A 27,523-nucleotide genomic window follows, 5' to 3' on the forward strand; every position below is an offset into this window, starting at 1 on the left:
AGCAACATTGTATTGCCACTTTTTACAGTTTTATTGAAAGTTGTGAAATAAACTAAATATTAAAACAACAACAACTATCACTAAGCAGCTAGGTTTCAAGTCTTGGTTACTAGATTTTCATCTGTTGCAAATATTTTTCTAGTTAGTTTAGCTGTTTACCTAGTTTATTCAACGAGAAAAACATTTTTCACAACCGTTAATCTAGTAGCACACAATGGGAGCGAATTTTAAAGAAAAAAAATTAATGTAAGTTCACACCAAATTTTCATGATAAAATTTTAACAAATTTTTCCCATTTTATATTTTGATACAGATCGATACTTTTCAAAAACCTGAACCTAAATGAATAAATAAAAAAAGATTTTTGAAGTTACGGGCGGAACTCGGGATCAAAGAGCCTCGAAATCAATGTTAGATTTATATCCTCATTTTGGAACTTTATGAATAAATAAATAATATATCAAATAAAATTTTTATCAATAAAATAGTAGAAATTTTTTTCTAAAAATCAGTTTTTTTTCAGGAACTACTTTCCAGCTGTAATGACCACATTTCAAAGTAAAAATACTAGGAATGCCTAAATAAAATCCAGTTGCACTAGCTAACTACATCTAGCACTCTTGCACTCGAATCCCAGTTGCAAGAGCTGTAAATTCTAGTTGAATACCGCGCTAGATTCTAGTTATGCCACAATATTTCAACTAGTTGTAACGATAAATTTCTAGTACTCAAGCCTAGTTTTTTCTAGTTTGACGAACTGGTTTCTTCAAGTTGTTTTGACTAGAATAAACATCTACGGCAATGGCTATTCTAGTAAAAAATTCTCCTAGTAATAATACCTAGACTATCTAGTAAAGCTAACTAGGATATGACTAGAAACTCTAGTAAAGAAATTTTACTAGAATCTAGTTACTTTTTTCTAACTAGATTGACAACTAGAGTCCTAGTGACTCCAATCTATGGACTCAATCTAGTTATGACTACCCGTTTTCTAGTCGATTTTGGTTTAGAGAGTACAAAGGTTATATGGTCCGTAAATATTACGTATACATATATGCACTTAATCTTATTCTTATAAGGAAAATTGTAAAAGAAGCAGCTAATGAGAAATGAAAAATTTTATGAATATTTGTAATGACGTAATCCGAAATCAAGATTTCAATGCCTAAATTTAATTTTGAATTAAAATTGCTTGTCTAAACAAAAAAAAATTAATGAAGAACACCAATAAAGTGTAGAAATAACTTTCTCTCAAGAAATTTATGTACATTATGAATATGTGTGTGTATACGTGATGTGCATATTTTTTTGAATAAAATTTAATACAGGTGTGTATACGTGTATATAATTTACATACATATGTAACTTATGTACATATATATGTACTTAAATGCACAGAAGAAATATATATACATATGTAAACGTGCATAAATACAGGTGATCACGTTCTATTGTTTTGAATTTATTGATAATAAAATATGACGAGAGAGAAAATTTTTTTTTTCTTTCTGGTCAATTTTCAATTTTTCTTTTATTTGGTAAATAAATTCTGTAAAAAGTGTACGAATTCGCCTTATCACTTCAATTTTAAATTTGAAAAAATTTTATTTTTAATTTCATTATGATTATTTGTCCAAATAAATTCGATGTTTGTTAATATTAAATTTTATTTAGTAAAAAACCTGAATTTTGTAACGATGCAGAATTAATGCTAATATTTTATCGGGGAAAAGTAAAGCAATATGATCTAATATTGAATGTCTAATTTTAAATTAAGAAGTTTAATTTGAATTTTTTGAAACTTCCAATTAATTTTTCTGACCTCACTCATACAACTCGCAGATTTATCGACCCGTCTAATATATTTCAATTCGAAAATGGTAAATTTTTCAGGAGAATGTTTTAAAAGATATTTTTCTTTAATTAAACTTGTAATTAAATTTCAATGAAAAGGAATATGAAGTCAGTTATAGAAATGGTGTGTTTTCTTGACGCTGATAGACATACTAGGTATTTATAATAAAGAAAAAAGCAAATAAGTTAAAGTAATGAAAATGGATTGCCCAAATGAAATTTGTTAGTTTGATTGTTGAATAGATAAAATTTTACCATTTCGTTTTTTTCTTGTATTTTAATTTTACTCTTGTTTTATATTTTCCGTGTTCTTCAAAATTTGTAAAATTTATTCATTGATTGTTTTTGTTTCTTTTTCGAATCGTACCCTTGTTTCCAATATTTTGTCTAAACAGAGTGTTGTTTGTTTTCAAGTCAAAAGTTCAATATTCTGCAGTTTTTCGTTTTTAATTTTTTTTTATTCTGTAAAAAGAAACTCATTTTCTAATTTTCTTTTATTGAAGAAGAATAAAAAGAAGTAGAAGAAAAGAAAAATCGGAAACCTTTCATCATGATGAATTCCTTCGGTTTTTAAAATTCTTTTTGCTTAAATTTTGTGTTTCTATTGTAAATTAATTTTGTCTATTCTTCACTTCTCTTATGGATTCTTTAATTATTATCAAAAGGTTGAAAAGAATTCATCATCACACTAGACGGGAGCACTTTAAAAGTGTAAAATGACAAAGATTGTGTTTAATAAAGTGTGTTTGATGGTATGTGTGATAAAGTTTGTGAATTTCGATTGAAATTTTTTATTAACTGTTATAAAAATATTTTTTATTTTTTTTTTTTATTTTTGCTTTGATTAAAAAAAAGACATTGAATTTTACGTTATTGTTTGAATGTTATTTACAATAATAACATTATAAATTTATATGTATAAAAGCGTTTAGTAAATAATAGTAAATATATTACTTATAGTCATTATCTAAATTTATAGCTAAAATAATTAAAAGTACAAATGGATACTACTTAGGTATTTTTGGATTTTGGTATTTTTTAGGAATTTTTAGAGGCTTTAAATGCAAAATATGAATTATATTTTTTGAGTGCTGAAAATTACTTTAATTATTCCAAAAGCATTGTTAATTGATTTTACGATAACGTTTTGTTTTCGGAACTTATACTTAAATAAAAGAGTTTTCTCTATATTATCTTTGTTATTCTGATCCCTATAAGTTTATTTTAATTGAGTTAGGGTAATTTTACACCGATTGTGTAGCTTTTATTCACAACTTACATAGATAGTTTTGTTACTAAAAACTTCATTGCATCTTTTTATCTTTGCTGAGCGGTTGTTCAGTGAGGATTGGTTTAAGAAAAACTTAAAGACGTGTATTGAGCTTATTATTCCTATTTATCAGCCTTTTCATGAGAATGTTACATTCTACGAAATGTTTTTTTGGTTATTTATTTTTGATTCGAATATTAGGGATTAAATTCCATTAGATTCCAATTTAGGGATTTATGTATGTTACTTTATAATGTTGAAAATTAATTGGCCCAATTGATTGTATCCACGCTAATCGTCATCGTGACTAAAATATTTTTGATTTATTTATAAGAATACAACTTATGATGCGGATTGCTTTTTTTAAGTGGCCTTTTACTGAACGTACGAGTAACTTAAGCTTTTTAATGCAATTCATTTTTTAAAGTTTAAAAGTCGGGTGCTGTCTAGAAGTCTTATTTTATGTATTAAATTTAATTAAAACAAAATTTTCCATGTTTTATTTTTAATGAGTAGCGCTAGATATTTTAAATTAAAATTTAGAATTGTTTAAATATCAAATTTCATACGTAAATATAGAAAAACGCCGACATTAAAAATTGTATGTTAACAATATTTATTTTATAATTTTTTTTTAAACATTTGTACATACATACATATAGGTAATTGTATATTACTCTACGTTTCTTAAATACTTAATGAACTTACATACATACTTATATTACTTATAACTAAGCATTATGTGTGGTATGTGCATATACTGTGTATTCCTCTATTTACATTATATCATTTAGATATGCATACATATGTATGTAAGCATGTAAGAATAGAAATGCGTATCTATAATACTCTAAATCTAAAATTATAAACATAAATATAAGTTGGTATTTATTTACATACACACATATAAGCAACTTTATATTGGTTGCTTAAGTGTAAACAACAAAATAAAAAGTGGAAAATTAAACAAAAAACATAAAATCCATTAAGCTTTAAGATTTATGCAAAACAGCATCGCAACGGTAAAAACATATTTTAAGTCTATTCAGGTTTCAATTGAAAAAATTCCAATTTATTTTTTACACCTTTTCATTTTGTTGTTTTTTTTATAGTGTTTAGAAATTTATTTTATTGATTTTATTCTGGAATTTTGTTTGATCTTCAGAATTCTGTTGTTTTTATATGTATGTATGTTTATATATGCAAATAAAAAATAAAATATGTATATATGTACATATATATATTTTTTTAGTCTTCATAAAAATAAATAAGTGTCATGTCAGTTTAGTCCGTAGTACCGTTTTGAGAAAACAAAAAAAAATAATTTGTGAAATAACTTGTGAATGTGTTCTAGACATTTTTTATTTACCTACGCTTCGATATGTACATACACACAGAATAATCAGAATTGTATCACACAGAATTGTATTGAAGGATTGGCATAAATATAGAATATTTGAAACAGGTATGACGAAGTACATGATCTAGTTATCATGTACCAGGTAGGATGACATATTAAAGGAGCAGTTCATAAGTTATAGGTTTATCTTATTTTTTAATTCAATTGGCCTTTGTATTTTTAAATTTATTTTTGGTTTATCGTATAACGAGGAATATCGAATTTCGTTGAATTTTTGTAACTCTATTAAAAATTAGATATGTATGTATATACTTATGTACATATTTTTGAATTCTTTGATTAATTAGTTTTGATTTAGTATTTAGATTTAATATCATTTAAGTGTTTTTAGCACTTTTCCAAAACAATTTTGAAAAGTGTTTATTAGTCCGGGGACATGTTAACAAAACTTCTACACCCTTGAAGATAGAAAGCTGAAATTTCATATACATATAGATCTTTAATGGAAACTTATATTCGTAGAGGAAATTTTTTACCTATCTCCCATCCTCTAAAAGTTTCAGTCTCTCAAAGACCCAAAAATGCCATTTTTTGGCTATTCATTGTAGCAAAACCATAAGCATTTTTCAAATTTTGCAAATGCAGAAAAGTAGTGGCTCTTTTTTTACTATTTGGTACCATATTTCGACTTTAAAAAAACATTTATCGTTCCCTAAAATCCATTTCTTCCAAATTTTTGACACAGTTTTTTTTCTAGACAACAGGTTGCAAGATTTTGAAATTTTAGCATATAGATCTTAATTCTCTATCTGCAAGCTTTTTCAAATTTCTTAAATACAGAAAGCTAACAGAACTTACTATGCCATTAAAAAATATACATTTGTTGATTTTGCACAATTGTGCTACATTACAAACCATTGGCTCGACCCAAATTTGTTTTTTATATAATAATAAATTATATTAAAAGAAAACTGGTTAAAGGTAATTTCCTTAAATTTTACAGAGGTTTCCACTTTCCATTTTCAGTTCTGGATCTAGTATGTCTTTTTTAAACTGTTACACAAATTTTACCGCTAAAAAGCACATGAATATACATACATGCATGTACACATGTTTTCATTAATTATCTACATATTTATTTATCAAAACCGTTAAATAAGAATTAAAAAATAGTATTTTAATGTAAAAATATCAATTGGTTTATCGTCAATCTTTAAATTTAGAAGATTCATAATTTAAGACTAAGTAGAGTAAAATTATCCACGTTTGCAAATGCATTGATCAGGCATTTCACAGAAATGGATTTATTTTATTTTATGAAATACTGAAAATGATCTTGTGGATGCAACACTTAATTTCACTCAATTAAACAAATTTTTTTTAATAGTGAACATGTGTACATGTATTGGGTATAGTAAGTGTATGGTATCAAAACTTTTGGATCTGTTACGTATCAAATTAATTGGAATTCTAAGTGGTTTTCTTTTTGTCGGAACTCGAGGAAATCATAAATTGATGTTAAGCATTCAATTAATAAAGAATATATAAAAATTAATAAGTATAAAGTAAAAAACAAAAAGGAAGTAATGAATTTTATTTTCTCTTCAATAAAAAAATCTTTTTCAGGGTGACAATATGCTTGAAATTTGAAAGAAGTACACGTAGTATGCGTGACACAATTTATCTACTTATCGTAAAATAAATTTCAAAAAATCTCTTCAAAAAGTTGATTTTTTAGCATACACATTTTGCATAAAAATTTTGATTACCTAAACCATTAAAGAACATTACTAAGTATACTAAGTATATCAAATTTAAGGTAAGAAATGGTACTATTTAAATTTAATTAAAAAACTATACATATGAGCCACTAATAATTTTAAATGAAAAAAACCAATAGTTTTAAAATTAAATAACATAATTTAATTTCCTCATGAAAACTGTGACATTATGAGAATTATGAGCGATTGAAAAATTTAATACATGTAGCGAATTTCAAAAATAATTTTTATCTGCCACTTAATTAAACATGAACGATTCAAAGTTTCGAGAGATATACATTATTTTCGTCCTTTCAGAGTGCCGAACATCAAAAATAGTAGAAGAAAAGTTTGTTAACTTAATGTAAATTTCGTCATACAACTACAGAACAGATGCATGCCGTAATCAAAGGCAGAAAAATTAAAAAACTTTTCTCCTCGAACTGGACTTTAACCAGAGACCTGTCGCTTTCTAGACGGACGCTCTACCAACTGAGCTACAGAGGCATGAATAAATTGCCGACGAATTCTTCTTCACAGTGCTTTATACTGTAATCAACATGATTACTAAGTATTGTTTACATTGAGATGCTACATTCAATCTTCTATTTGAAAAGCACAATCACAAGAACATATCTAAATAGGTATTGTGCCAATTACACTAATTAAATAAAAAGTTTCTTGCTTAAAAATAGGGTACAATATCAGAAACTATGAATTGATCCGCAAAATCCGCAAAAAACCATAAACTGCTGTCCTTATATATAATTTAAATTCATTTAAAAAAGAAAAATCGTTCAAATTTTTAAAGTTAAAAATAAAAAAAAAAATCATTTATATCATTTATTAAATATAAAAAAAAATCATTTATTCTTCCGAAAAGAAAAGTACGACTGGTAACTAAAACATAAAATTTATTCTTATTTTCACTGTATATTATATAAAAATTTACTTTATTAGTGAATAAAGTGGAGTTAAACCAACGGTTTGCATTGTAGCACTTTTCTCTTCCGCATTACATATTACGCAGCATAATGCCTAATTAAAGGAATTCTGGCGTGAGACAAATTTTAAGAGAGTAAATTTTAACTGCCGTTTTGTTTTCCTTGTAAAATTTGAAGAATACTTACGGTTTCGCTACAGTTAATAGTTAAAAAATAGGTTTGTTAGAGTTTTGGAAGCTATAACTTTTAGAAAGGACGAGATAGGTAAAAATTTTCTTCTACGAAATAAGTTTCTATTAAAGATTTATATACATATAATATTTTAGCTTTCTATCTTGAAGATTGAAAGAAATTTTGTAAACATGCCCGCGGACGGACCGGACGGACTGTCCACTAAATTGAGTTAGTGAAACTAACAAGCACTTATTTTTCAAAAAATTTTTGAAAAGTGCTAAAAAGTAAATAAAATAAAGAAAAACTTAAGAGAGATTCCACTTTTGGCATATTAAATAGTTAGAAACCTAACTGTAATCAATAACGTTAAAAGAAAAGGCAGAAGATCAGTGTGTATAGACGGTAAAAACAAAGCAATAACAACAAAATAAGAAAGAAAATCGAAAACGTGTATTTATTTAACGGGTTTTCAATGATTTGAACGATGAAAATTTACTATTATTGTGAGAAAAAAAAATAAAAACTGTACGAAATCACGAAAGAAGAAATGCAAGAATTTTCGTTAATCTTATACCAATAACTCATTCAGTTTATATGTATATGTATGTAAATATGTATGCATGTGCGTATATGTTACATATAGAGGAAATAAAAAAAAGAAGACGTTATGAATGGTGTTACGGTAATAATAATGGTGTGATAGCATCTTCGAGAAAAATTTATTACATTTCGAATTTCACTAATGCATGGATAAAAAAAAATAAATGCAATAGCAAATTGTTATATCGGAAAATTAAATAGAAACCACGTGTAAGTTGAATAATTTTTGGCTCAGTGGCTTTTGATATCAAAATCGAGTGTGAGAATTTTTAAGTATGGATAACACAAAGTACATATATCGGATACTATCGCGTACTAGCAACATTGACGTGAATTGTGGAGTTATATGGTAATGCCAAGATTTTTTTTTTAAATATTCGGAATGTCAATGTTCTTCAAAATAGCCTTTTTAGATTAGATATAATTATAAAACGCCATTTACTAAAGTAATGTCCAAAAGACTGCTTGGATATGGAGTTAAAAATTCAAAATGAAGAATAATTTAATTGTTTGTATAATCACGGGAATGTTAGAAATACTATTATTGTGGTGAATCTCACTCATTTTTAATAAAGATTTAAAATTTAAAAGTATTGGACATCTTCTTAAAGAAATCAAACCGATTGATGCAGCCTGATTTACAATGTTTCACACTAACTATTTTAATGCTCCTCTTCCATCATATTTGCGCGAGAATTGTGAACGAATCAAACGATTGTATTCTATAATAAATATAAAAATTAATTTTCTTCTTTTCTTTCAATGAAATTGTTCGCTTTCATAAAAAATTTAACTATTTGTACAAGTATACATTCTTATACATTTGAATTAATAATTGTCTTTTAATAATTCTTAAAACAAAATTTAAATAGAAATTTTTCGAAAACACGAAGTACTTACTAAAAGCTTGTAACTTTTATATTTTTTTTTTTTCCTATAATTTTCAATTGTATAGATCGTGATCACCTTTATTCATTATTAAAGGTCAGTATCAGGTGTATTTCCCACCAATATTTTTCTATGTAAGCATAGACACACAAACATACAAATATTTACACATGTATGCTTTGTGTCTATCGCGAGTTTATATTTCTCTGCTTTTAAGTTCATATATTAATGTATATAGGGTAGATATTTTGATTTTATCGTGAAAATTTATTTCACTTGCATGTTTGCTTCTTGCGTCACGACACTGTTGTACAATGTATCTACATATTATATCTACATATTAAATATCTGTATATTATGCATATATGTATATAAGTATATGTATACGTAAACCCTATGCATAGTTATAATTATTTTCTTTGATTGACTTTTAAATAATAAATTTTAATCTTAATAGACTAAAAAACAAAATATGAAAAAAAAAATGGACTTTATATTAAATTTTTCAATCAATTTTTTTATAATAAAATATTTATAAGAAAAAAAACTTTTATGACATAATCATAAAAAAATGAAATACCAGGTGATTAATTTGATTTTTTATACACCTGGTATGCTTTTTTCTAAAGAATTTTATTGTGTAAAGCTTTGACGACGAATGACATACTCTTACAAAAATGCAATTTGTTGGTTTATAGTTGGAGATTAAGCTATGTACATTTATACAAAGTGTTGAAGAAAAACAAAGAATTTTAATTTTAGCAAACGATGTTTGAAGCGGTTTGGAAATAACATATGAAAGATAATATTTGTAATAAAATTAAAAAGATTTTTAATCCTTAATTTTCAATATTTTATCGCAAAAGATGCTGTTTTATTTTAAGAATGGAGAATTTCAAGATTAAGAATAATAATAAGGTCTTATATAATATTTTACTACACTACTTACTTCTGCAAAGCAGAAAAACGTAGCTTTTAACAATACAAACATTTTTTAAAATTCGATACTTGATTAGATACGAGTGAGACCTGTTGAAAAAACGTATTTTTCCAGATGTGATGTTGTAGTCATGATATTTCGATTTTTCCAATTGTAGAATTGATATTTGATTTCTGCTTGTAGAAATTGCCAATTTCTACAAGCACAAATCAAATATCAATACAAATTTTAGGGATGCCTTGTTCATATATGAAGGAAATTCTTACTTAAATAAAAATTTGTTTTTTAATCCCATCATATAAAATTTATTCATTGTTAAATTAAATGATTTTAATAAATATGTATGTGTATGTAAGGTCGCACAATACAATACTTTTCACCCAATTTTTTACTTTTTAAAAATTACATATTTAAAAAAAAAACTAGGTTATTTATATGAATGCATGTTTGTATATATGTACTTTTTCTTTAATAGTCATTTATTTTGGAGGATAGTGTACTGTTGGTATTAACTTTTTGTGGGCAACTTATTTTATATACATTTTTCTATTAAAAAATTATTATTAAAAATTCTACAATTTTTTTTCCTTTATCTTAACCTAGTTTTTCGCTGAATTTGATTTGATTCAAATAGGTTATCGTTTAATTATAGGGTCCATTTATCTCTTCCTTTCTTTGTTTTTTCTTTTTTTCTTTTTCTTTATGATGTTTAAAGTAATATTACAGTTTTTTTGTAGGATGACTTAACATCTATTAAAATAATTTTTTGTTTGATTTAAAACAAAACCACTTTCTAAATTTTCAATTTATTTATCCATGAATTTACAATGTAAGCATGCCAAATTATTTTTTTTTTCATGTTCACTACAAAACCTATAATACTCGCATAGTTACTATTTCACTATTATTAGCTTTTTTTTTCTAATTTTCTTTAATCACAAATTTTTTTTGGAACTTACACACATTGTATATATTTACATATATGTAGTATGTGAATGTAACCATGCTCATTAATTGTGTGTAAAATGTACATCTTACATGTATGTATATGTATGTATGTACGTATGAAAGAGTGTAACTAACATAAAGTACTTACTCTTAAATTTAAACAAGTAAATTTCTTTTGCAACGCTTCTACTCACTTCTCTTTGCACTTTTACTTAATTTTGTTGTCTCACAAAAAACAAAAAAATTCCAAACTCACTGAAAAAAATTTCACTATTATTTGCCTAATATGTAACCATATGTACTGCCTCTAGCGGAATGTTGAAAAATTTGATAAATTTTTTTTCCGATTTTTTCGAAACGCATCGCATCATTAGCGCGTTTTAAATCAAATATGAGTATGAATAAATTTAAGCCTGAAGAAGACGAAGTGTTAAAAAAAAGCTATTAAATTGATAAAAAAATAGCAAAAAAACATTTTGATTAGTAGTAAAAAAAATGTTTAGTTTCTTCCATACAATCGGTGTAGGATAAAAAGAAGAGATTAAAATTGATTGAAAATTTTTTCAACTCAACTTCTTTTACGCATCATAACCAGCGTTGCCATATTGATTTCACATAATTTGTGAAAAATTTCGATTAGAATCTGAAAAATCTGACAAACTGGTATAAAATCTGATAAAAAAACTAGTTTTTATATTTATTTAATCACATTTTTACTGTGTCATAGCTTACGAACTTATCAAAAACTATTTTTATTAGAGTTAGGCTTTCAAAAAATAAATTTAAACAAATTATTTTTGAAATTATAATTTTTCTTGATTATTTATTTGATCTATTATTTTTAAAATAAAGCTTAATTGATTTTTTAACCAATCACAATTTATTTTACTATTAGCTATCAACATAAAGTTTAACTTGTATGTCTCTAACAAAATCAGTTTTACTTCACAAACTATATTAAAATTAGTATTTCGTTAGTTAAGTACATAGTCACTGTCTATTCTGTCGGAATCCACAATAATGTATTTATTATCCAACTTCAGCGTCACCTAGATGTCAATTCATTTGTAATGTCAAATTGTAAATACTGGATTACCGTTTAAATAAAAAAGATTCAACAAACAAGAAATTTAAAATAATTTCACTTGGGAAAAATCTGGCGAAGTTAAAAAATTGTCATCTGGCAGACCATTGAACAATATAAAAAATTAGATATATTTGACAATATGGGAACGCTGGCCATAACTCACAGTAAGTAAGCGAACGCGAGAGTTTTCTATTAAAAAATGTAACTTGCTTGTTTTTTTTCTTCCTGACTTGTTTGTAAGTAGACGCTTCAAAATATAGGAAAATTTTTTTAATAAAAATTTTGTTTTCCATTATATTTTTGCTATTCGATATTGTTATGCGAAAACAATGCAAAGAAAGAGGAAAAAAAAGAAAAGGCGGTTTATTAATGATTTGTTTCACTACAAGGAACCGCAGCAGCGCGTTATTGCCTTTTCTTCTTAACTTAGTCATGAATCATTTCTTAATTCGTATATTCAATTTGGTGCAATTATTATTTTGGATTCTTTTTTCAGTTTTTTTTTTGTTTATTAACTATTGATATTTTACTATTTAATATAATTTAAATTGTTATTAGAAAAGAGAAATATGTTTGTTTTTATTCCTATATATATTTTTTTGCAGGATATCAGTTGAAGCTCCATATTTGGAAGAAAAAAAAATATGACAAAAAAATTTATAAAAAGTAAATAGGAAAATTTTTAGAGATTTAAACTTGAATTGACCTAATATGTACGTACAGCACAAGCACAATATCTTAACTTTTCTTACATTAACTCAGTTCTTCAGTTCAAAAATTTTATTTGATTTTGTGAATATTAATAAATTTTATTTTATATTTTGTGAAATGTGCCAAAGTAATGCAAGAATTCAAGACTTGAAACTTGAATTGTTTATTGAATTTTTTAAAGGAGATCAAATTTAAATCAAATAAATGGTTTGTAAAGCAGACTTTTGGCTCTACCAATTGGGAATAGTGGTTTCAAAAACTATCTACTAATATTATTATAATTTTTGTTTTTTTATAAGACACTTAATTCGCCATTAATTTGGTTCTTTCTTAACTTGGATAAAACAATTGACTCATAAGCTTATTAGATTTAAGAAGTTATTCATTCGGTTCGACTTTTCTCATCACATTCTAAGATGTCGAACCAGAGAATCAAAGAGTTTTATATATTAAATTAATATTTGACGATGTAGAAAATTTTACAGAGTTTTGAGGTAAAGAGTGTTGACAGTATCGAACGTGATGTATTCATACCTTATTTAAGTAAATTCTGTTGCAATTTATTTCAAAAGTTATCTAATTTTACATCAGAAATTCATTAAAAATATTAATTTTCCTTTAAAATATTTTAAATACAAATTTAACAAGTATTTGATTATACAAAGATGTTTTTTATTTCAGGTACGTTTGTGTGGTGTTTAATTCACTGACTGTAATTTTAAGGTAAACTTAGTTTTAAATGTATAAAATTTCTTTAATTCTTGTAAATTAATTGCAAATTTAATACACAAGTATACATAAGTGATACATTATGAGCAAAAACGAAGCGCCTGTAAAGTTGAGATAGTAACCCAGTTAAACGTGACTTAGTTGGGGGCAGGAGCAATATTAAAATTTTTGACGGGTCTGTGTTTTTAGTATAAATAAAATTATGGTGATATTTCGTTACACCAGTGTTTGTTAATATAAAACATTTTGAGTAATGGAAATAATAATTGTGATTTCAATCGTATAATACAGAAATTTATAAAAAAATCGGTTACAATCTTTCACTGGCTTAAAATCAAAAAATCAATTCTTTCATAAATTTTTGCCTCAAAACGTGACCGAATTTGAAAAATAAAACTTGTGTTTATTGGCTATTATAAATTTTGTATTAAAAAGCGAAATTTTATAATGCAAATATTTGCTATAAAATTAAAAAAAGTTAAAAAGATCATGAAACGAGTACTGCAACTGCGTAACACAGTACTTATAAAATAGTTATATTTACTGTTGTAACGATATGACTGTGTTTAATTCGCATACATGTGAACACACAGTTCAAGAATAAATGTTTCCTAATCTTAATGAATATTGAAGTATTTGCTCTACAAAATATATAAAACAAAATTTCTAATTTAAAATAAAAACTAAAAGTTAAAGCAGAATATTCAGATATTTATGAATGCAACTGGAAGTATATAAAATGCATTAACGCTTTTAGTTTGCCTGATTCGGTCTATAAGTTTCCTTATCTCGAAACGTAATAAGTCCTAATAAATGCTAAGTAATGCCACAGTTCGATTCATTAATATTATTTTCAATAAAGTAGTGACACACATTAAACTTAACAACTCTTTTCATCTTAATATATAATTAAAACTTGAAAATTCATATAAAAAATATAAATTGAGGCTTTCTTATATAATATTTTCTATTTTCTTCATTTTAAATTGCAAATAATTTAATTTTCATTTTGAAATTCTTCAATTTATTTATACCACCTATAACTTAATAATTTAAACAAAAGTTAAAGTCATCATCTATTTTGACACTTAATTGTCGATTTTTTTGGCTGTTCAAATATTTTGACAAGTTTTTTCTGTTAATTAATATTTTGTTAACGAACTTATTGTCATTTTAAAGTCAAAATCTACAAGTGTGTGTGTATATTAATTTGGAAAAACAAAATTTTACGTAAAAATTTTTAATACACGTGTTTTATTTAAGGTAAATGACGTGTTTATTTTTGAGGTAAATATGTTATTGGAGAAAGGAAATTTTTATTTTTCTTAATTTTATAAAAACAAATAAAATGGTTCTATATAAGTAAGGAAGAGTTAAAAAATTCCAAAAATTTTTAAATATTTGATTAATTTTTGCCAAAAAAAAAACGAAACTGTTCTGTTAAGTCGTTACAAAACACGGGGAGCATTTTTTAATTTTTAACCCACATAAGAACTTTGGAATCATTCAAAGTGATAAGTATTAGGAAATTTGAAAAATTAAAGAATTTATTTGTTAAGAGCTGAAAGTTTATTGATTTAAAAATTCTATTAGTGACCTAAATGGGAAAAAATATTTGAATTGTATCACGACTCGTCATCGTTTTTAATTGTTTGAAGTTTCATGCTACGTTTCGTCCTTCTTTTCCATATACTACATTTGTAGTTTTGTAGCTATGAAATTTCTGTCATCTTTTTTGAATCCAATATTTTTTGAGGTGAACGTTTGAATCTACTAGCGCAAAGAAAAATGTTTATGCTTTTGTTTTTTTTTTGTTTTGTCATTTATTTACTGGATTTAGAACAATTCACATCTTGGTAGAGTACAATACTGGAAATATAGCAGATTCAAATATAAAAATTTTGTTGAAAAAAGATGAATCGTGTGGTCTTAGCCTATAAAATAACAATCAAACATATAAATTTCATAAAAATTGATTATAAAATTAAATTGGTAATATTGTGCTGTTAATCATAGAACGGAGTTTGTTAATTTAATGGCTCTAAATTTTACTTTTGTTTGGAAATCTCATGTATACATGTATATAAAAAAAACGAAATCCATGCAGAAATAAATTGAAAATATTTAATCGTGTTTCGTTTAATGAAAATTATTAATTGCCAAAAACGGCATGAGAAACGGAAGTTGCAAAGTTCTCTGAAATCTTTTTAATGGTACCTCACATTTTGTAGAAAATTTGAATATTGGGTAGGTTCGAAAGGTGGCTATCGAACTCCGAAAACCATATTAACATCAATTAATATTTCCTACATGTTTAACAAAATTTGTTTAAACATGATCGGATAAATAGAACGTATTTTCTTTATGATTGAAAATTTGAACAGAGTACTTATGTAGAGGGAGTTTATAAGCTATAACCATAGGAGTTAATAACGATAGAATAAATTTTCTTTTGTATTTAAAATTTAAAATATTAATGTTGTTGATTGTTTATCAATAAATTGAGTGTAAAGAAAACTGGTTTATTCCTTAAATTGGATTTTGGTTCTTGCAATTTGATTTTTGTTCATGAAAAATTAAAGTTTTATTCGATTTTCTTTCTTAATTTTATTATTTCTTTAAATCGAAGCGAAATAATTCATTTTTGATATTAGAATTTTTATTGAAATGTTGTTTTCCAAAAGATTGAATAATTCAAAAGGATAAACTTCTAATTTCTTTCTTTTTTTATCTAAATATGTTCTATATAGAGCCTGCTATATATCTAGGAAGAAAACTCAAAAATTTTCTATCTTATCTTAGCACACATTTGAATATAAAGTATTTTCAATCAATTTTCACAAAATATCCTATTTAAAATTTCTTAAATCATTGCTGTGCATTTACATTTTTATTGAATACGATGGTGCCATATTATAAATGTGTCATTTCGTTTATTGTATGAAATTTAAAAATGTAGGACTTAAAATTAAAATTAATTCTATTTTTCACCGTTAATTTGCTCTGTATAGCTCATTTGGTTCCGATCTTATCGATCAAATTATATTTTTTAAAAAATTTGGATAGAAAATATTTCGAAATCTTAAAAAGTAAAAACATCTTAAACACAATTTTTTCTTAAAATCACAGACAGAGAAATTTGAATATATATTTAGATTCATGTTGCTGCTTCAGCTTAGAAATAAATTGCTTAATTGAATTTTAAAATCTTGCCACTGTACAGTATGGAACTCAAGAAGAATTACATTTGAAATGAAACAAATAATTTTAACCGAAATCAGTACAGATACCCGAGAGATCAGAAAAACCAACTCTATAGTCTAGAAGCACAATGTCCTAATAAGAATTCTAATAATTTTTTTTTATAAATTCCATTCTCATATATTATTTCTAATGTTGTTTTTACTCATTAGCATATTTATTTGGTTTTTCGTTGTCTCAATTCTTATGATTTATTCGGGAATTAGTTACGATTTAGATTTCCATTATTATTCTGTACTCTATATATAAATACATATATCTGTTTTCCCTTGCTCCTTATTATGGTTGTAAAGCACGTAAATAACAAAACAGAAATAAATTCAAGGATGAAAATATTATAAATATATGAATGATAAATAGCATATGTGCATATATAATAAATTATAGATAAATCAGATTATCTTTACTTTTATTATTTTGGAAGAGAAATTTTTTTATTTGTGAAAAAATAAAACACTACGAAGAAGAGCCTATTGAAACTAATAGGAATGGGAAAAGAGAAAATTTTAATTTTAATACTGTCCTAATTTTATGTTTTAATTAAATTTTTTGTTCTGACGGCGATTTTATTTTGTCTATTTTAATAATTGTGATTACTAGTATTTAAGATAAGAAACATTTAACGAATTTGGAATTATTGCTATTTTTTAAGTGGACAGAGATGCTCTAACAAACGTTCTAATTTTAATTTCGTTTTCAAATTAATTTAAAAAAAAAATTAATTATTAAAATAAACAAGGAAAACTAAAATTATAATCAAAATGCAAAATTTATTTTAAAATACCATCAAATTCTTATTCTTAAAACAAATTTTACGTAATTTGCTTTGTTTATTGCTTTTTTTTAAATATTCATTGAAACCTACAAAAGAAAAACATATTTGTTGATTCATTTGAATAAATAATTTAAGTATCTAATATGAATTCGATACAAAGCTGTTAACATGTGGTAATTAAAGAAACGTAGAATTCTGAATGTTTTACTTGGAAAATTAACAGGTCTGTTTTCGAATTTTTAATAAATTCGTCATTGTGTTGGAATTGAAAGCGTACATTTTTTATAGAATACAAATAAACAATATTGAAAATTACGTAACAGTGATAGAGCGTATGAATAAATTTAAGAGAAAATACATGATAATTTAAGTATGCGGTATATAAGATGAATAAAAAGCGAAATTAAAAATTATATATAAAAACCAAATACTTAAACTGTAACAAAAAATACATTTCAAGCTAAAAACGTGAACCTTAAAAATTTGACAAACAAATTGTTTAGTTTTTAGCACTTTAAAAAAAAATTTAAAAAATTTCTAATTAATTTGATTCTGTCCGTCCGTCTAATGATGTTTAAAAAACTTCTACAATCTTTCAGATAGAAAGTTGAAATTTCTTGTGTACATAGATCTTTAGTAGAAAGCTTTAGCTAACATCTTTACATACCTTCCCCCTTTTAAAAGTTATTACCCCCCAAAATATTAAAACCAAAGGAATTTATCGAATTCCGAAAAGAGAAAAAATAGTGGTCGGCTTCTTTTATAGTATATTTTAGCTTAAAAAAAAAACAAAATGGCCATTAAAATTTTTCGTTATCTAAAATCCGTTTTTTCCAAATTTTTGATTAGTTTTTCTTCTTAAATGTAGGTTATAGGTGTCTGACATTTTGGCAGCTCTCTGACATTAATTAATAGTTCATTTCATTAAAAGAAAATTTTTCCTCTTTTAACCCCTCTCAAGTCATCGTTTGTCGAAATTTGAAGTTTTTCCAAAATTCTATAAATGTAGAAAACTAACGGTAAGTTGCCATGCCATTAAAAAGATGTTTTTTTTTTAGTTCACGCAATTAAACCTTAAATTCGAGCATTATAATCAAAACGCCTCTTCAAACTTTTGGTTTTGTGTTTACTTCACAAATTGCATACATATATCGCTCACCCTAAATATATGCAATCTTTGAAAAATTTTCGTATTTGAATGAAAGTAATTTTAATAATTAATAAACAGATAATTGCTCTTAAAAGCAGTACTTTCACTTGCTGATGAGAAAAGTGCTACATTACAAACCAATGGTTTGATCCAACTTTATTAAAGATAATTTGACTAAGTCAACTTACATGAAACATATCGACAACTCGCTAAACTCGGCTCTTATCGTAAACATGCTGTTCGATTTGTAAACAATAAAGTTTCGTAGAAAATGCATATTCAAGTTTTATTGTGCATCAGTTTTTTAAAATAACAAATCATTTTCTATTCAATTTGACTTTGTGAAACGACAATTATTTTTTCGGAAATTTTATGTTGATTAAGCGACAAGTCAGAAAAAATTATAGATATAACAGAAAACATTTTATTTTTGGAAGAAAATTATTTTCTATTTCGTTTTGCCTTCATTTCCTAAAATTAAAAATTTTCAATTAAAATTTTAATTGGAACACATGTTTATTTGCTAAACTTCTATAAAAACAAATAAATAGTGGTAAAAGGGTCGCCACCGAACTTTAAGCCTAATTTTCCTTAACTGATTTAATTCACAACATTGTGTGTGGACGTTATAATGAAAACACTTTTATGATTATGACCTTAATAGATTTATTTTTAAGACATCAAATTCGTTTGTTAAAGTGATATATCCTATTTGACGAATCTTTTTCCTAAAAATTTTCTGGTAAATATACTAAAAAGAAATATTTTGCTTACATATTACACAGTTATATACATATACGTATTTTTGAGAGAAATTGTAAAAATTGAAAAGGAGAAAATAATAAATTTCTTGTTCTCACGAAGTCAAAATAATAACTGCAATTTCATATCAGGCACAGAAATAATTCGAAAAACCAGTGAAATGAAGTATCATTGAAAGATGACGCGTTTTATTTCCTTCATTTGTATCTTTGATTATGTGATTTAATAATGTGTGCATATAGAATTGTCTACATATTTACATATATGTTCATAAAAGATCAAAGAAACTTATATTAAGTAGTAGATACTGCGACTTTATTCTTATTTAATGAATTGATTGTAATTCTTGTAATTTTTGTATAAATTGTAATTGTAAAAAAAGAAATGTAATATTTGTATAAATTCATTTTATTAAATATTATTATTAAAATTTTATAGGCAGTTAACAGTAACAGAATTCTAGTAATACTCTGAGGATAATTCAGCTTATAAGTTTTGATTACTGAATTGTACAGCAACTACGCTTATAAGTTCTGATAACAGAAATGTGTAGTATACACTTATATACTAAAATTCCGATATTAGGGTAAGTTATTTATTGTTAAATACTTAGTCATTTTTTAACGAATTTCAATAATATGAGAAATATTATAAGACTACAAAATTGTATAGATATACAATTCAGCAACTACTCTTAAGCTTAAGAGTATTAATACACAATTCAGCAGTTTGAAACTCTTCTATTCTAATACGAAATATTGAATTTATATTCATAATACTCTTTTCGTGGGAAATTAAACACTAATAAACACCACTTTTAGAAATAGAATATTTAATTTTATTACAGTTTGTTTAGAATTTTAGATCAAAATTCAATGCTAGATAAATATTTTACTAAAAGTAACAATTTGTAAATCAATGATATAAAAGAAAAACCACAACTATACTGAATTAACATGGTTAAATATTGGTTTGGTATTAATTTAAGAAAAAATATGAAACCAATTCTTTATAAAAAATGTAAGTAATCGTGTTATAAAATTCAATATTATTTTGATGACTTCAGTACTAAATAAAACATTTTTTAATAAGAATATTATGATGAAAACTATTTTATATGCAACATTGCATAAAAGCACATTCAAACTGAATATAAAAATTTATAATAAAAAAACCTTGAACAATATTATTGTGAATTTAATATAAATGACACGTATTGAAATTTATGTTTTTTTTTAAATGATACTTATATTGAATGTGCTCATCATTAATATGACAATACATACACACTCGGTTATATTTTACCTTGAATATTATTTAACAAAATATTGAAATATATTGGTACATATCTTGTTTGTAGTTACTAAAGCTTCACTAAATTTTCCAAAAAAAAATGTAGTTAGTATTTCAACTACTGCATTCATAACCATTTATTAATTTTTCTTTTCCCTTCTATATAATTGCTTCGCAACGTCTATGCGAAGTCTATAGAAGGGAGGTGACCGCCTCAGCACTGCCGTCCAACACTATCGCCAGTAGATGGCCCATCGGCACTCCTCCACAGCACACATATCGCCCTAAATCCATTAAAGTCCCTTGAAAAAGTTCAGCAGATCAGCCAAAGACGTCCCCGAGAGCTCCTCCAATTTATCGAACCGATTTCCTCCCAAAATTCGCATAGAACAAGATACACATCCTCCACCACCCCGAGGTCTTGGCACCATCTAATTAAGAAACGCCCAGTCTCTTATCCATCTTTCCCAATGAACAGTGTCCTATCCAAATACCTACCACAACAAATCTCTCTTGTCAATGCCGGCAGTTCTCTCATCCTTGCACCGCTCCTTTCCGGATGGACAATAATCTATCCATATTATTTTGAAAGAAAACCCCTTTTTTTATATCTTATATTTTGACCAGCTTATTAATTCACTATCTAGAATTATTATTGTTAAATATTTATTTTTTCCATGCAATTTTAAAACACTTTCATTATGTGTATTATACCTATGTGATGCACCTATGTATGTAAAAATGACTTTTATTATATGAAGTATGAATTGCATAATATATAGGCGCATATTTATTTATTAGTTTTTCCGTTATTACACTACACTCATCCCTTGTTTAACGGAAAGTCGTTATACGGAATTTCGGTTTTACGGAATTAAAAAATTAAACCAAAGTCTCTGTATGTACTCTAATGTTTTATATGAAACAGAGATTAGAGCAAAATAATGTAAAGAATTTATACGTATGTAATTGCTTTTTTTCCAAGAACTAAAATTTCTTGTTGATTCTTGTTGTCTAATGTTGTAATAATAATAATAAGATTTTACTATATTTTTTGCTAATTAACAAGCAAATCTACATATATCAGTTTAGGTAAAAAATTATGTGGTTGTAAAGTAATGTGAGTAAAAAGATTCGATTTACGGACAAAATTTCCGGAACATATTAGTTCTGGAAAGCGAGGGATGAGCGTACTTAAATGTAGTTTTATTAACAAAAGACGCTTATCTTTTCTACTATATTCACACAGTTTTATTTTCTTTTCTTATTATAGTTTGGAGTACAAGAATTTACAGAAGTTAAATTAAAAAAGTTATATAGATCTTAATACTAGATAGGTCGAAACAATTTATCCTAAAATCACAAATAACCACTTTTATAACTTTTCTCATGTTACAATAAAAGAAGAACGCTAACGCTTAATACCTAACCTTTTGTTATGTACCGTCATACACGTGTTGATTATGAATGTAATATGTGGTTTAAAAAAGCAGTCAAACTAAAAGCCTCATTATTTAAATTTTATTTCTGAAACATACATGTTCATGTAAATATGTACATATATGTATATGTAAATGGAACAAAAATATAAAAAATTTCAACGAAATTACCATTATTATGGACGATTACCAAAAAAATTATTATTGTTTTTAATTGACCATAAAAATTTTTTTGATTATTCTTTTATTTTTACTAGAAATTACAAACGCTTTTATCGTTTTTATAAATATGTATATATAAAAAGCACTGTAAAAATGTAAAAATTCAAATGTTAAAAATTATTTCCATATGTTAATCTTACAAGTCAATAATTTCAAATAGTTATCTATGTTGTTATACGAGCTTCTTATGCATTTATGTACATATGTGTATATTGAGTGATCGTCCTAGATTTGGAAATAAAAAAAATGTTTTTTTTCTTTTGTTTATTATTATTATTATTTAAATATAAACTTGTTAGAGCTAAATGCTTAAATATTATACTATTTGTTTATAAAATCTATTTATTTACGTATAACATGGATTGTATACTTATCTATTTGATTGTTGGTTTATGTAAAACTTCATGATCTTTGAAAATTTATTAATGCAACTAAAAGTTATTTTTGGAGGTCTTTTTCTCATTATAATTTGATCTCCTGTGAATTGTCTGGTATTGCATTTTGTTGAAATATGGAAATTGGTTTGAGAACAGTAAAAAATTAAAATATCTTAATTTTGCACCAAATCAATTAAGGCTTAATCGTGGAAAAATTGATATCCAAGTACCACCCTTGGCTCAGAATTCTATGTACATGTATATATATCAAAAGTACTTACATATATTAGTAAACATACCCATCAGTTATTTCATTTATCGTTTTTACAACAAATTGATATTTAAATTTTAATTTTAATACAAAAAACTTAGATGCGCAGTTACATATGTACATACGTATATATATACTTGGTATCTGGTACTTGTCATACTTACCTGCTTTCCAAACGTTTTCAATTTTATTATTCGAAATTCATCAGAGCTTTTATACTTTTCTACTAGTTGAATAATATAGTTTTTTTTTTTGGAATTGTGAGCCACTATTTTTATAATTTAATTTCGTGTTTTGTATTTTAATATTTTAAATTCACGTTTAGGTATGTACATATGTTATTTTAAGTTCAGTTTTATTTCATAATTGTGAAATATAAATTTATTCGCGGTGAAAATTTCATAACCAATATGGAATTAATATTTATAAAGATAATAAGTAAAATTAATATATGTAATTTTATTTTAATTTCGTGTTTATACATAAATTTGTACAAGAAAATTCATTGTAAAAATTCATTGTAAAATAAATTTTAACCTCAAATTATTAACAAAAATTTAGCAAAAGAAAAACACATAATTTAATTGTATACCAGTTTTATTTAAATAGCAATATAGAATTTTCACAATACACAACACGTACATATGTATGTGTATACGAAGATATGTTGTTGTTCATATTTGTGTACTTATATATGTACATACCTATATACATACATATGTGTAAATATTCATAAAAATCTTTTTATATATCACAATAATTCATTGATTGTACGTCCCAATTATGACCAGGATTACGGTTAACTACCCACATTAATATGTATTTTGCTTTACTCTTTTACTCTTTTATTGCCTTTCTCTTTCTACAGTAAGTATAATATTATGATATATCTTTTATAATTACATTCACACATATGCATACATAGATAAATGCATATGTTAATTTTTTAACCATCATAATAATTTTTCTGTTTTGATCTTTTTTAATATATTGTTCCACATTAAAATATTAATGAAATCTAAAAATAAAATTAAAGAAGGAAAAAAAGAAAAAAATTTTATCACCGTTATTTAATAACAACTGAGTTGACCGCATGCAGAATATTTTTAATTTTTTACGATAATAAAAAACTGAAAAAAAATGGTATTTTTGACATTTTGTTTTAATATTTGATTTTTTTTGCTTTTCACTTTCCAAACGAATTGATAAAGTCATTTTGTATACATACCAAACTTTTTTAATTTTAATTCCAAAAAATTTACATAAACGCATTTCAAGCTTGAATTTATATTTTATACATATTTGTTTGTAAATAAATTTGATAACATGAAAAAAAAACAAATAATAAAGTTTCTGCAATTAAATTTTATAAAATTAACCATGCGCTGTCACAATTTATTTTTTATACTAATACTATTAATACTATTTCATCTTATACGCCAATCTGTACATTTTGACTAAATCAATTTAGATTTGTGATAAAATAAAAACACACACTTTTGTGAGAAAAATTTAATCACTTCTATTTACATATACAAATGAAACTTTTCGCATAACCTTGCATTGCAATTTGTGTATAATTCAAGAAATAATATCTATTAATTTTTTTTCTGATTTGTTTTCTTATTAACATAATACTATTATTTCAAATGTTATGTTTTGATTGCTAATCCTAGTTTTGGTTCCATAATTTTAATTTATACAATATCGTTTGTAGAAAATGTTCTGAAAACTGATAAAGAACAATAATTTCTTGTAAAAAACCACATTTTTTGCAATAATTTAATAGTTCATACTTGATATTTTGATGTGTGCCCATTAATTTTACCCTACATAAAAATAGGATATTTGCTCTGATTAAATGTACATATATACAGTTTCTATGTACATACATATTATATAAGTTCATATGCCCATTTATTTAGTGTTGTTCTAATACATTTTTAAGACTATGTATGCATACATACGTATGTACGTTTGTACTGGCTGTCAAACGTTAAAATAAATAAATTTTTTCTTACCTAAAAATGTTTTTTCAAGTAAAAGGGAATAAATTTGTTTTAAATTAACAGTTTATAACGTAGCACATTTTGTACAATCAAAAATACTCTTTTTCAACCAAATTAAACAAAAAATGCTTACTTGTTTTACTTTGTCCACTAAATTCGTCCGTTTTTTGGTGTGTCGATTCGGTCTTCTGTTTACAAAACTTTTAGAGCCTTAGAGAATTTATTGAAACCAATAAATGGTTTATTTTGGCGCAATTAAGTTCAATTTGAGGCTTGATGTAAAAGTAATTAAGAAATGTGAAAATTTTTGTTAATTTACCTAATTAACTGTCAAATCCGACAGTTGTTTTATTATTTTTTTTTTTTAGTTTTTGTTCCTTCTCCCTGAAATATGCAATAAATTTTATTGCATAAAAGAATTTTATATACTTAGTGTGTTCTTTATGTTTAGTGTTAGAAGAATATATTATGATTGTTTATTATTAGTTTTAAACATTTTTTTTGTAATTTATAAGTAGAAACTTGTTTTTAAAAGGTTTTCCATTTATTCAAGGCAAAAACTTGGTTATTTGGTTATTTACCAAACCAAGGTTTAATGCGAGAAATGATTTTGCTTTTAACTTTTTTAATCTCCTTCTCTTAATATCTTTTATTTTGTTCTTTTGAATCTTTTCTATATTACAGTCTTGATATCACGATATGAACATATACACCAAAATTATTGTATTTTAGTAAAGGAACCATTCGTTCTATTCAGTCGTTTTATGTAAATTAAAAATAAATATTTAATACTTTTTCTAGCGAACGATTCTTACCGTAATAGTTTGATAAAGATAACAGCTTAAAGGGTAATGTGTGTTCGAAAATTAAAATCTTGCTATAATTTTAATTGAAAGAAGGTAAGGAGGAACAAAGATAAAAAATATTTGTTCTAGCAGAATAAACAATTATTATTAATCTACTATAAAACTTTCGCTACACATACTTTTCTGAGTTCGAATAACGTTTGTGCTTTTGATTAATTTTAGAAGGCTAAATAGAATAGGATAAATAGAAATACGTTTTCAATTTTCTGATAAAAATTACGGTTTCTTTTTAATTACAAGTCTTCAAAACAAACACATGCACAGATAAATGGATAAACAGAGAGTGAATTTAGTAAGCAACTGTTTTTCCAATTTTGCTGGAAATGTGCTAAAAACTGAATATAATTATTTTTGTTTGTTGAAAAAATTTATTTATTTTGTGTGTTTCTTATTAGTTTGATATTTTGCTTTGAATTGTCCCTAAAAAATGCACATAAACTAAAGCGCACATTGGTATGTACGTAAAATGTAAAAAGCTAACGGTTTTAACATTAGAAAGGAAAAGACATAAATGTGTGAACCAGTTTTATTTTTTTGCTTTGTTTTCTTATCTTTTTTTTTCTTTTTGTGTTTCTGTTTCAAATTCTGTATGCACACTAACATCAAAAGTTGGTTTTATTGTATATAACTTTTCAGTTGCTACTTTTTGCTGGTTTTGTGCAAGAAAAAATGAAAAGATCTGAAAGAACACTGCTCATGCCACTATTATATCAATGAAACCTTTTTTTTTGTTGCCTGTTTGTTATCGATGTTGCGGGATGTTGACTTATAATTCCATTCATTTCGTTTCGTATTTATTTACCATTTTTGAAATTGAATTTTTTTAATAGTGTTTCTATGTGCATAATAAAATAAAATGTTCATTTCCCATTGCAATTGCTTCAAAAGAACATTCGTTTTATTTTTCTTTTTCTTTTGTTCTACTTTTGTGTTATTTTTATTAGATTATTGTTTTAAAATATGTTTCTCTATATTATATCGATCGCTATTCCTTGCTCTACTCTAAAAACGAATGTTATTTGAAAAGGAGAGGAAAAGAGAAAAACAAACAAGATCATTTCTTATTTAAAGCCAGTGCTTCCACTTGGAATTAGCCCAAATATTTTAATTTTTAGATTAGCCCAAATATTTTAATTTTTTTAAAATAAAAAAATCTTCAGGAATCCTTCGAGATCTTTAATTGAAATTCAATTGAAAAAAGTAGGAAGCCGAAATATCACGGTTTCAAATAGGATCAAATTAGACACCAAACGAAAAAAACTATTGACATATACAAGGACATATGATGTTATTAGCCGTACGTGCATTTAGTAAATGCGTAAAGTCGATTAATATAGAATTAGTTGCAGCGGAGAATATCAGAAATTTTCTATCATGAAAGTAGCGTTACTACCATGCGTTATCTATTAAATTGACTTTTGGGTCATAATGTTTTTGGGTGAACTTTTGAAAATATTGAAAAAGGTGTAAAAAATTCCATTCCTGAAAAACTTTAGAAGCATTAAAAAACCATAATTTTGAAGATAAATGTTTACTTTTGATAGCGCTGTTTATAACGTTAAAAAAGTCAGACTTAAACAGTTTACAAAATGTTTGTGTATAATTGTAAAAATTTTACAAAATATTAAAATTTAAAATGCAAATATTAAATATTATTTTAAAAACCACTTGATGAAATTAAGTGAACAGGGTTGAAAGTTTTTTACAATCAATTTCTTTTTGCCGTTGGATGGTACATTCAGCATGATAAATTGACTTTGAACAATTTTTTACATTTTGTCTCTTTTTAGTGTTCAACTCCTAAAAAAATTAAAGTTGTTACCTAATTTTACA

General features: G+C 25.2%; 1 protein-coding gene across 4 annotated transcripts in view; it reads left to right on the top strand.

Annotated features, from left to right (window-relative positions):
* LOC129606305 (SH3 and multiple ankyrin repeat domains protein 3) overlaps positions 1 to 27,523 on the top strand; it is a 291,247-nt gene that overhangs the window by 18,582 nt on the left and 245,142 nt on the right. Inside the window, exon 1 of one of the 4 annotated variants that reach the window (XM_055516560.1) lies at positions 19,674 to 19,799. The exons of the other annotated variants lie outside the window; for them this stretch is intronic. The gene's annotated coding sequence lies outside the window, so the exon portion shown is untranslated. Of the gene's footprint in view, positions 1 to 19,673; positions 19,800 to 27,523 lie in introns of those variants that run through there. 4 annotated transcript variants of the gene reach the window in all.

This window comes from Condylostylus longicornis, unplaced genomic scaffold (genome assembly GCF_029603195.1).
Source record: "Condylostylus longicornis isolate FDR11 unplaced genomic scaffold, ASM2960319v2 ptg000018l, whole genome shotgun sequence".
In the NCBI taxonomy this organism is placed as follows: domain Eukaryota; kingdom Metazoa; phylum Arthropoda; class Insecta; order Diptera; family Dolichopodidae; genus Condylostylus; species Condylostylus longicornis.